Source organism: Lethenteron reissneri, chromosome 69, assembly GCF_015708825.2.
Source record: "Lethenteron reissneri isolate LAM-NWPU_2019-01 chromosome 69, ASM1570882v1, whole genome shotgun sequence".
Classification (NCBI taxonomy): Eukaryota; Metazoa; Chordata; class Hyperoartia; order Petromyzontiformes; family Petromyzontidae; genus Lethenteron; species Lethenteron reissneri.
The window spans coordinates 2,428,578-2,441,207 of NC_083847.1; the positions used below are offsets into that span (position 1 = coordinate 2,428,578).

The following is a 12,630-nucleotide window of genomic DNA, read 5'->3' on the forward strand; positions in this document are numbered from 1 at the left end:
TGGGTCTGTGTGAGTCTATGGGTCTCTGTGTGAGTCTATGGGTCTCTGTGTGAGTCTATGGGTCTGTGTGTGCCTATGGGTCTCTGCGTGAGTCTCTGTATGTAGGTTGAACTTCTTTCACACCATACATAGCCAACCGCGCTAATAGGAGGTGCGGGGGATGGACAATAAACGAAACAAACTCATTTCTAAAGAAATGAGTTTGTCAAAATAGACGGTTTAAAAGTGCATAGCTCCCAGTGGCTTCCTCATATCGGAATGAAGAGCAGTCCAGACGGCTGCACAAAAGCAACGTCTTTGTCCGATGGTGACCAGAGTCCGCGTGATGGTATATACTTCTTGACAAGACCAGCGAGGTATTGCGCTTGATATAGCTGAATTAATGAAATTGGCTCATGTGCAGGCGCGAGATTGCTTGTTGCAACGCTTGCATTGCAGGACCCCGCGAGATGGCAACTGCATGAGGACGCCTTCATCCAGCAGTTCATTGATGATGGTTGTTTATGGTAACACTCGTTGGTTCTTTCGGTAAAGTCACGTAGGTAAAAAATATCTGACTTGTGCTCGCGGATACGGTCAGAGATATGACGTTTCGTTTCCCCAATGTAACAATCACCACAGATGCAACTTAGTTTGTAGACTCCAGGGTATTGCAAGTCAGGAATGACATTCTTCACAGATGGGATTAGATCACGGATTTTACGTATGTGTACTGAATCGGACCTGGATCTTGTGTTTGTTTAAGATTTTGGTGGTTGTTTCTCCATGGTTGGAGAAACAGCTTTGCGGATAATACAGTCCGAGTATCCATTCATCTTAAGGGCCTGGTGTACGTGTTCCAGTTCACTGGCTAGGTGGTGTTGGTCAGAAATACAGTGGGTCCTACGGTGTAGTGTTTTGATGAGGGAATTATTCTGTGCTGGATGGTTGGTGGGATTCAGGTTTCAGATAGGAATCTGTGTGGGTAGCTTTCCTGTAGACAGAGTGTCCCAAAGAGCCGTCAGGTTTCTTCTCAAACAAGACCTCCAGGAATGATAGCTTTCCATCCCTCTCCATTTCCATGGTGAATTTGATGGATTGGTGTATGGAATTTATGTGATTGTGGAATTGGTTCAGTGCTGGCAGGCCATGTGGCCAAATTACGAAAGTGTCATCCACATATCTCTTCCACAAGGAAGGACGTAGGGTGGATGTCTGGATGGCATCTGTTTCAAATTTCTCCATGAAAACATTCGCTATCACTGGTGATAAGGGGGAACCCATGGGGGTACCTTCATTTTGTTTGTAGAAAGTACCATTCCAGGTGAAGTAAGTGTTAGTAAGGCAGTGCCTAACAAAAGTAGGAACATCAGGGTTCAGTCCATGTTGGACTAAATCTTCAATTATTGCTATGGTGTCAGGCACTGGAACCTTGGTGAACAGAGAAACCACATCAAAGCTGACGAGAAGATCATCTGGGGACAGTGAAATGCCCTTGATTAGAGAGACTAGGTGAGCTGAATTAAGTACTGCTGATTTCTTGTCTCGTTGTCTGTTAAAAGCTCTCACAGAAATGTGGAAGCCCTCCCCGTAGAGGCGGTTCATTCTAGATTTGAAGTTTTCGTGACTGCAAGGATCCATACTCTTTGGTTCTTTCGGTAAAGACAAAACAGGGGTTACCAAAAAGATTGCCAAAATCTTAAACAAACACAAGATCCAGGTCCGATTCAGTACAGTACGTAAAATCCGTGATCTAATCCCATCTGTGAAGGATGTCATTCCTCACTTGCAATACCCTGGAGTCTACAAACGAAGTTGCATCTGTGGTGATTGTTACATTGGGGAAACGAAACGTCATATATCTGACCGTATCCGCGAGCACAAGTCAGATATTTTTCACCTACGTGACTTTACCGAAAGAACCAAAGAGTATGGATCCTTGCAGTCACGAAAACTTCAAATCTAGAATATTTATGGTAATGTATGTATGTATGTTGGACTTATTTCGCACCGTAGGTAGCCAACTGTGTGATGTGTAAACGTCGCCACTGGTGAGACAAAGGCGATCGGGCGTGGTTCTGGCTACCCACCCCTCGTGTGCCGTGCCGTCCTTCATAGGTGCTCGCTAACAGCACTTGCCCCAAAAGTCTCTTGAGACTCTACGGGGATCTTTTGTATTTGTGTGCACAAGTATGTGCTTCTCATGAAAGTCAGGAGCTAGTTATAATGAAATGATACAATCCTATATTTATAGGATGGTAATGAGTGTTGCTGTGATCAAAGTGCCCGACTGTGAGAACTTTTGATTTCAAATCTGGATAAGGTCTTGACTCGACCTATCATCTCTCTGAGGTCCATAAAATAAGTAACACCAATCTTGATTTGAAGCTTTCGTGACTGCAGGAATCCATACTCTTTGGTTCTTTCGGTAAAGTCACGTAAGTATAAAATAAAATAAATCACGACGTTCCGATCGCAACACAAGCGATCGTCCTCAGGCGGAAAAAATATCATCCAGCAGTGGAACTGCTGAACCAGTGAGAGAGCTGTTTCAACAAGTCGATATATGTGGCGATGGGCAAGCAGGCGGGGTGTGAGCTGGAAAGGAATTCCACCCACGGACGTAAGCACCTTCTTCTTCCTAGCGTTGTTCCCGCTGTGGCGCAGGGTCCGCTTTTCGGCATTGTCTTCTCCATTTGGCTCGGTCCAGGGCATCTTCAGGGGATGCGTTGACCGTCTTCATGTCTTCCTTTATTCGGTCCATCCATCGCTTCTTCGGACGTCCGCGTGGACGGCGGCCCTCTGGCTCAATACGCACGGCAGTCTTGGCCACTGATGACTCTTCACTTCGCATCACATGGCCGTACCACCGAAGCCTTGCCTCAAGCATCTTGTCCGCAATGGGGGCCACACCAAGTCGCTTCCGAACGTCTTCGTTCCTGACACAATCCCATCGAGTGAGCCCGAGGCTCCATCTGAGCATCCTCATCTCCATGGTGTGGAGAGCTTGTTCGTGTACAGTTGTGGCTGGCCAGCACTCGGATCCATAGAGTGCCACCGGTCGGACGATGGTCTTGTATATTTTTCCCTTCAGCCTATCCGGCATTTTCCGATCACAGAGGACTCCGGTGACTTGCCTCCATTTCATCCACGCCGCATTGACTCGTGACCTCACATCAGTCGTGATGCTACCATCTGAGCTGATGGTGGAGCCCAGGTACTTAAAGTCCGTCACTTTCTTCAGATCTTCTCCGTCAATACTGATGGTGCCGTCGGTTTGGGGGCCACACTCCATATACTCCGTCTTTTTGATGTTGAACCTCATCCCGTTTTCGTCCAAACGTTCCTTCCACAGGCGCGTTTGTCTTTCCACTTCTCCTCTCTCTTCATCTGAGAGGAGGACGTCATCCGCGTAGAGAATTGACCATGGGAGGGGCGTGTGCAGGTTGGCAGTGATCGTGTCCATGCACAGGATAAACAGGAGTGGTGACAGGGCCGATCCTTGGTGCACTCCAACGCTGATGGGAAATGGCGGTGATATGCCCACTGCACACCTGACTGCACTGGTGACGTTCTTGTATAGGAGTTGCACCCAATGCACGTAGGTTTCAGGGACTCCATGGGATCGAAGCGAGTGCCAGATGAGGTCGTGGGGGACCCTGTCAAATGCCTTTTCAAGGTCGAGGAACGACACGTGCACAGCTTTGTTCTTCTCTCTGTGCCTCTCCAGCAGGAGCCTCGCCGCGAATATGGCGTCCGTAGTGCCACATCCTTTGACGAAGCCGCATTGGTTGGGTGATAGGGTGATGATGTTTCTAATCCTCGTGTCCAAAACTCGCTCAAAGATCTTCATCGCATGACACAGGAGCCTGATTGGCCTGTAATTCGAGCATTCTGCCACGTCCCCTTTACCCTTCCAAATTGGAACCGTCGTGCTGGTCGACCAGGCTTCTGGGACCTCACTGGTGCTCGTGATGGTGCTGAAGAGCTGGGTAAGGAGGGCAGCACCCTGCCTGCCAAGGATCTTCCAGGCCTCAGCAGGGATATCGTCCGGGCCAGTCGCTTTCCCATTCTTAATTCTCTTGATAGCTTGTTCCACTTCGGTGATGGTGATAGGTGAAACCGGACCGAGGACGTGTTCAGCACTAATAATAGGTGGGTGGGGAAATTCCTGGTTGCAGATTCCAGAGAAGTAGTCGCTCCAGCGTTGAAGGATGGCGGGCGGGTCTCTGAGAGCGCTGTGATTCTCATCCTTTATGCATTTGACCTGACCAATATCCTGAGTCGAACGATGGCGCGCCTCTGCCAGTCGATAGATCTTATTGGCACCTTCTGGGGTGTCCAGTTCGACATACAGTTGGTCGTATTGAGCTAATTTCACCGCTGCAACTACTCGCTTCGCTGCCGATTTGCAGTTTCTGTAATGTTGGTAATCCAGATCTGCGAGCGTTTGGCGCCACTTCTTGAAAGCTAGCTTCTTCTCTTTCACTGCTAGCTGAACTTCTTCGTTCCACCACCATATTTGCTTGTCAATGAAGTGTTTTCCCGGCTTAGTTAGCCCCAGTGCTTCCGTTGCTGCTGTGCACAGTTGGCCGGCGAGATCTTCCCAAATCGCATTCGCCGGTCGGTTGGTGTTCACGTCAATCTGATTAAAGGCAACTCTCAGCTGATCCTTGCATTCCTTCATCCGCCACCACTTAATTCGCTGCTGTCCAGTTGTTGGTGGGCGATGTCGCTGGCCAATGTCCATTTTTATGTCCATGACCAGGATGCGATGTTGTGGGGCGATGTTGTCCGATGGTATGACTTTAGTGTTTGTCACCGTTTTCAGCTTATCCCGCTTGACAAGCCAGTAATCAATTTGAGTTGATCTCCCACCACTGGCGTACGTAATGAGATGGGACGGTCTCTTCTTGAAGAAGGTGTTGGTGAGGACAAGATCATGGGCTTCCGCAAAGTCCAGGGCTCGGTTTCCCTCATCGTTCCGGGTACCATATCCTTGGCCACCATGGTTTCGAGGGTATCCATCCCGGGCGCTTCCAACGTGTCCATTTAGGTCTCCACCAATTACTAACTGCTCTTCTCCATATATCGATTGCATGTGTCCATCAAATTGTTCCCAAAATTCCTCCTTGGTATCTGCTGGGCAGCCAGGCTGCGGCGCATAACAAGATACCACCCGGAGGCGTAGGTCGTTTGAGTCGATTTCGATGGACATGAGGCGGTCGGAAACACGGTGGACGGCTACGACGTTGTCTCGTAGATTTTGGCTGACTGCAATTCCAACACCGTTCTTGGTGTTTCTTTCACCGTTGTAGAACAGTTTGTATCCTTCTCCAATCTCCCTGGCCTTTGCTCCACTCCACTTCGTTTCTTGGATGCATACGATGTCGATACGACGGGCCTTTAGGGCAGCTGACAATTCTCGACTTCTCCCTGTCAATGTTCCGATGTTGAGTGTTCCCAGCCGTAGTCGGACTAACTTCTTTAGCCTGCCCCATCCATGAGCAGGTAGCCCTCGTCCACTTCTCGCGTCGTTTGGGCGAGGACGGCGCGCGTTTCCCCCAAGGGGTGCACCAATTTATTGAAAGCTAACATTTCTAGGCCCTTTGGGTTACTGGCCCTGTCATTATAAAGTAATGAGAAACATCAAAGCGACATTCAGACGCAGTTTGTTACGTAAACTGAGTGCCTTGCATTTGTTCAAATATATAATGGAGGTGCTTGTGAGAGTCACTTTGAAGTCGAATTTACTCCACTTCGAAATCACATCAGACTTCCCCAGTCACGTAACGTGAATACGACCGAGTAATCCTGCGTGTGCCCTACAGCTGACCCATCCCACCCGCGTCTCTCCCAAAAGAATTCACAATTCCAGGTGTCCTCAGAGTGCCTGATACAAGGGGACGACAAACAGTGATCCATACGAGGCTGTTCTTCTATATGTATATACATGTGTCGTGTGTCTTCTCGTAGCTGGCAATTAAAGATAATAACATCAATAATTTGGTGATTAGCCGAGAAGCTAACTTCAGACTGTGCGAGGGTGGGGTAAGGTGAGGATAGCCTTGGAGGCAGGGCCACAGTGCACTTTGTGGGAGTGGAGTTGAAGAGGATGCGATTTTTAACTGTCCCCACTATAAAGGCGATGATGCCCTGGTGAACATTTCGTGCAGACGTTGACAGCAGCCGCAGTGCGTGACTCAGGCATTATTTGTTTCGCCTTCATCGACCCCGTGCTGTTCAGGACACCTGTTTGTTTTTAAAGTCACTGGGACTGAGGGCCTGGGAAAGCGTGCGCAGTGCGTCGCACCTGAGGCAACGTGCACCGGATGGACGAGTGAGTTAGACGACGTGCAAAGGTGAGTGCAGGTGCCTCCAGACAGGTGTGTGTGTCTCTATACAGGTGTGTGTGTGCCTCTACACAGGTGTGTGTGTATCTCCAGGCAGGTGTGTGTGTGTGTGTGTCTCCAGACAGGTGTGTGTGTGTGTCTATACAGGTGTGTGTCTCCAGACAGGTGTGTGTGTCTCCAGACAGGTGTGTGTGTGTCTCCACACAGGTGTGTGTGTGTGTCTCTACACAGGTTTGTGTGTGTGTGTCTCTATACAGGTGTATGTGTGTCTCTATACAGGTGTGTGTCTCCAGACAGATGTGTGTGTCTCTACACAGGTGTGTGTGTTTGCATCCAGGCAGATGTGTGTGTGTGTCTCCAGGCAGGTGTGTGTGTGTGTATCTCTATACAGGTGTGTGTCTCCAGACAGGTGTGTGTGTGCCTCCAGGCAGGTGTGTGTGTCTCCACACAGATGTGTGTGTGTGTCTCCAGGCAGGTGTGTGTGTCTCTATACAGGTGTGTGTGCCTCCAGGCAGGTGTGTGTGTGTGCCTCCAGGCAGATGTGTGTGTGTGTGTCTCCACACAGGTTTGTGTGTGTGTGTGTCTCCACACAGGTCTGTGTGTGTGTCTCTGCACAGGTGTGTGTCTCCAGACAGGTGTGTGTGTGTGTGTCTCCACACAGGTGTGTGTGTGCCTCCACACAGGTGTGTGTGTGTGTCTCCACACAGGTGTGTGTGTGTGTTTTTCCAGACAGGTGTGTCTGTTTGTAGGTCTCCAGACAGGTGTGTGTGTGTGCCTCTACACAGGTGTGTGTGTGCCTCCAGGCAGGTGTGTGTGTGTCTCCAGGCAGGTGTGTGTGTGTCTCCAGGCAGGTGTGTGTGTGTCTCCAGGCAGGTGTGTGTGTGCCTCCAGGCAGGTGTGTGTGTTTGTAGGTCTCCAGACAGGTGTGTGTGTGTGCCTCTACACAGGTGTGTGTGTGCCTCCAGGCAGGTGTGTGTGTGTCTCCACACAGGTGTGTGTGTGTCTCCAGACAGGTGTGTGTGTGACGCAACGCTTAGTGCATTGTGCTACGATACCGGCCACCCCAGTTCGATTCCTGTTCACGGTCAACACCAGTGACCATTGTCTGAACTGGTCCTGAGCCTCGCTTAGGTCGACTCAGCCTCAAATTAGAAACTGGTGCGATGTGTAAACGTCGCCACTGGGGAGACAAAGACGGCCGGGCGTGGTGTGGTTCTTGACACCCACCCCCTCGTGTGCCGTGCCGGCCTTCATAGGTGCTCGCTAACAGCACTTGCCCCAACAGTCTGTAACAGGCTACACGGGGGATATTTGTGTTTGTGTGCATAGGTATGTGCGTCTCGTGACGGTCAAGAAGCTGGTTTTGATGAAACGACACAATCCTCTACTTATTTTAATCGTGGCTAGAAATGTCATTCTAATAGCAAACATGGAAAATAGCATTATTTATTGTCATTGTGACGAATATGTAACTAAAACCTATTTATCATGTTTCACTGTACTGCAACAGCACGTACATGTCTTGACATAACTGGGCTGGACTCGTTTGATCCACTCTATGACAAGAGGTGTTGTGGGTTAGATCGCGTAGATATATAAATATGTCGTTAAATATTCTTAGGTTTTTTCGGTAAAGTCACGTAGGTAAAACATTAAAATTAATAAAAGTAAAATAAAATAAAAATCACGACGTTTCGGAGGCAACACAAGCTTCCGTCTTCGTTAAACCCGCCACCACCCGGCACAGAACATGCCAATTCGTCACTAGCACAGCACACCGGTGTGTTGGAGAGCCAAGCCATTTATATATTTACATGATCTAGCCCCAAGAAAACTCTTATTGTTGACGATATTGGTCGCGAAAGCCTACGTGATCAATTGTCTGCTTGTTGGCTGCATTTGAACCTTATGGTCGGACTCCGGGGTCCCATACACCCCCGGCTCTCGCATGAACTGCGTTGCGACATCATTTGATGTCTGTTGAAGGCGAACAATACGGCAATCTATTCCTCACACGATGCGCTAATCAGAGTTTCAAAGTTTTGTTTATGACTACGGCAATTTTGGCAACGCCGCAGGTGCTCGGTGAATGACGAGAGGATTGATTTCTGGTCGGTCGCTGCGTTTATGTGCGCGGTGGGACGGAGTCGGCCAAAAATAAATAAGTTAATTACGTTTCGAGTTAAAGCTTTCGTGACTGCAGGGATTCATCTTCTTGGTTCTTTCGGTAAAGTAACGTAGAAGGGAAATAATAAAATGATAAAAATAAAACATAATAAAATTATTCTCACGACGTTACGGCCACGACGCTGTCTCCCCGACAGACCTGGTCTTCACCTGAGGACGGCTGCTTGCGTTGTGGCCGAAACGTCGTGAGAATTATTTTATTATGTTTTATTTTTATCATTTTATTATTTCCCTTCGACGTGACTTTACCGAAAGAACTTATTCGGGACCCCGGGGTCTTGCCATATTAAAGGTTCATTTGCCGCGACGTCGGCATGCAGACGTTCTTGCTTCGACTCTTGACGATCTAAGTTCGCCTTCTCTCCAAGCTCCCCCCCCCCCCCCATTTTATTTCCCTCGATCTCCCTTTCTGGAAGGTTCGCTCACCCCATTCCCCTCAGCCAATCGCCGTCCTCCATCTCCAACAGTTATACCGTTGCCCCAACAGTCGACCCTCGTTCTACCCCCCCCCCCACACCTTTTACCTTTGAATTTGTCCTCCAATCAAATTCAATTCTCTCACCCGAAGCAGTCCTCTCTGAGGCCTCCCTGCACCAATCAGAGGCCTTGACACACTTTTTTGACTACCGGTTTGCGCACGTACCACATCGGGTAAGGGGCCGTCCATAATGACGTCACGCACCTAGGGGGGGAGGGGGTCAGACATTTGTCACGATGTGTGACGAGGGGCGGGGGGTAAGAAATGTGACGTCGCAACTTTAAATAATATAGAAAACACGTTCTACTTAATTAAATTGACTTTTTGATAAATGTTTTCTCCTATAACATCAGAGTGCAGCGGCACATTACATACGCACTTACAATGACAATAGCTTAAAGCGATTTGAAGCATTTTTTATTTTTTGGGGGGGAGGGGGGGGCAGAGCTTTGTGACGTCATATTTGACGGCGGGTCTGACTTTTTGGGACGCCGTGTGACGAATGTGGGGGGGGGGGGGTCAAAAATCGTCAAAAATCGCGTGACGTCATTTATGGACGGCCCCTAAGCCGCGGAATGATCTGGTCAAATCTGTTTCGCCACACTATTGTATATATTGTGTTAAATAAATAGTACCGTTATGGAATATTATTATATAATGTGATGCATGTGTATAATGTTAAATGTGTTAATGTTAAATTTGTCGTGACATCGCGGGATGTCACCGTGTGATGCCGGCCCTAGAGGGGCTGGGTGAGCGCTGATCGAATGCGCTGGATGACACCACGCTTGGCGTGCAGTGCCGGCCCCTACAGGAAAGGGTGTGGGAGTGCCCGCCGTAGGAATGAGGTTACTAAAGACCATGGCACTCTGGTTGACCCGAGAGGACACGTGACCAGTTAAGTCTACAAAGGGGCCACAAGTGGGGGCTAGGGGTGGTCACGTGGTCGGGGTCCAGATGTTGCTCAAGGATTTTGGAAGGTGGTCGTGGCCAAGGGCGGAGCCAGCCACGCCGCAGAGGATATCAGCCGGGTCCCCCAGAGGGGCCGGCGTGGTTGTTCATCCTGAACAAACCTTCGTCTACGTTCTACCGAGTCTCCAACACGTGGACCTGGACCCGAGCTGTGGTCCGGTCCGTAGTAGCAGTTACGTTGTATTTAGTGTAGTTAGCCTGGTGGTCACCACCACAGGTTGTTATTCTGTTAAGGGGCAATGACCCCGTGTGTTGGTGTTATATAAATATGTTGCCTCCAAGAGTACGTCTGTGACTCGGTTGAACTCACTACAAATGTAATTAAATGCAACAAGGCCGTAATTATAATATATATATTGGGGGGGACACATATTGGGACATACACACACACCCCAATATTCAAATATGCTCAAAATGTCCCCCCCAATATATTGCTATAAAATAGATTCCTGTTTATATGATTGTGGTTATGGTTGTACTTTATTAATCCCTAATCTCTGCCATTAGATACAATGAAACAAGAAATGGTAAAAAAGTAAAAACAGAGCAATGTAAATACAATACACTATTAGACATATTCTTGATTATTTTGGTAAACTCACGTAGAAGGGAAATAATAAAATAATAAAATAAAACAATAAAATTCTCACGACATTTCGATTGCAACAGAAGCAATCATCATCAGGTGTGAAAACCCACAGCAAGAACATTTTACATTATTGTAAATGATGAAAAGTCCATCCCATGTGTTAGTGACTTTTAAAAATATTTTAGGCAGGAGATTAGTTTTCAAATTTAGATATTTTTCTGGGTTGGGACCCCCAGACACCCTCGAAGATTTGGTCCCCCCCAATGTTGACTCCATGGCTACGGCCTTGAAATGCAATGTATTATTGCGATTAAAATCAATGATTAATTACTATGCCTATGATCAATGACAATTATGCTTAAAGAATAGTTGTTCTGACTTCATGAATTCAAGATCATTCGGAAATTCGATTTAACAATTAATAGATTAATTATCGCTTCATCACAAGTTATTGGTTTTCACGTTGTCTAGGGGTATGTATTATCAATCGTGATAATATCAATTATTTTCGATTTAACATTTACTGTTTCTCGCTTTATCAATTAAAGGTAGTTATCTCAGATCTCAGAATTCAGATACAGTTCTGCAGTTGAGAAATATGATGCATGAGTTAGGACAGAAGCACACATACGCCTGCTTGATATAAGCAACTTTAATATCAACTTACATTGATATCCAAAACAGATAATCTGTCCGTTGAGCTTAACCGAAATGGGGAATATTTTTCAGATTTCCAAAAAATAGTTGACAATTTTAACCTTCATTTTTCTGAAGCTGGTACCCTATTTGATAATGTATTGGGAGTCACCCCTGCTCATGCAAATTCATACACCCCTATCCAAACATTAAACAATTTTTTTATTTTTCAGCCAATCCACGAAAGTAATGTTCTGAAACAACTGTCCTACCTCAAAGGGTCCTCCTCTACCGGAGCAGATAGTGTTCCCGTCTTTGCTCTACTAACTGTTGGTTACCTAATATACAAACCTATAGCCCATATTTTCAACCTGTCTATCAAAGAAGCATCAGTTCCTCTAGAATTGAAACATTTCTATGTTCATCCACTTCACAAAGGGGGCCCTAAAGATGATCCAAATAACTACCGACCTATCTCAATTTTGTCCCCGTTGATGAATTTGTTTTTTTATTTAACTACCAAATTAGCAGTTTCCTGTCCGCCAACAATCTATTACATCTAAAACAATCTGGGTTCCGAAAAAATACAGCACCACATCTGCTACATTAGACTCTCTGAATAACATTTACAGTAGCCTTGATAATAAGCAGTACTGCGCCTGTCTTTTTCTTGACTTGTCCAAAGCTTTTGATACAGTAGACCACAACATCCTGCTTAGTAAAATAAGTTGCCTCGGTTTTTCCGAAAACACAGTAAAATGGTTAAAAAATTACCTCTTTTCTCGCACCCAAACTGTATTCACAGATGGTTGGAGGTCAAACAGTGTTAAGATAACAAAAGGGGTTCCACAGGGTTCCATTCTCGGCCCCCTCTTGTTCTCTGTTTATGTAAATGACTTGGGCACTGAACTGGATCATTCCAGGGTAAATCTTTTTGCAGATGACACGGTACTGATTACTGCTGGCCGCTCTCCGGATGACGTGATTGCTAAGCTCCAGAGTGATTTCAACAAACTACAACATCAGCTAGTTGCTCTTAAACTAGTCCTAAATCCTGACAAAACCAAGGTGCTATGCTTCTCACCAGGACTAAAGCGGGAAGTTATTTTCCCCCAATTACATTCCTTAAATAATGATCAAATAGAGAAAGTCACAATCTCTAAGTATCTTGGGGTCATCCTGGATTCAAAACTGAATTTTGAAGATCAAATTGATTATATTGGGAAAAGGACAAAAAATCAAATTGGTTTTCCGTATCGACACAAGCACTGATTCCCCCCTATGTTCCGTTTGGAATTGATAAAAGCTACCATACTGCCTCTACTTGATTACTGTGACATCGTGTATAAATCAGCCCCAAGTACTGTACTGAAGAAGCTTGACTCAATGTATCACTCGGCCTTAAGATTTGCATTAAACTGCCCATATAGGACTCA

At 46.8% G+C, this 12,630-nt stretch overlaps 1 protein-coding gene across 4 annotated transcripts in view; it reads left to right on the forward strand.

The window, feature by feature from the left end:
* Positions 1–12,630, forward strand: part of LOC133360723 (interferon-induced very large GTPase 1-like) — a 30,996-nt gene that overhangs the window by 1,623 nt on the left and 16,743 nt on the right. For 3 of the 4 annotated variants that reach the window (XR_009757291.1, XR_009757293.1, XM_061579511.1), the window contains exon 1: positions 6,163–6,341. The exons of the other annotated variant lie outside the window; for it this stretch is intronic. The gene's annotated coding sequence lies outside the window, so the exon portion shown is untranslated. Of the gene's footprint in view, positions 1–6,162; positions 6,342–12,630 lie in introns of those variants that run through there. 4 annotated transcript variants of the gene reach the window in all.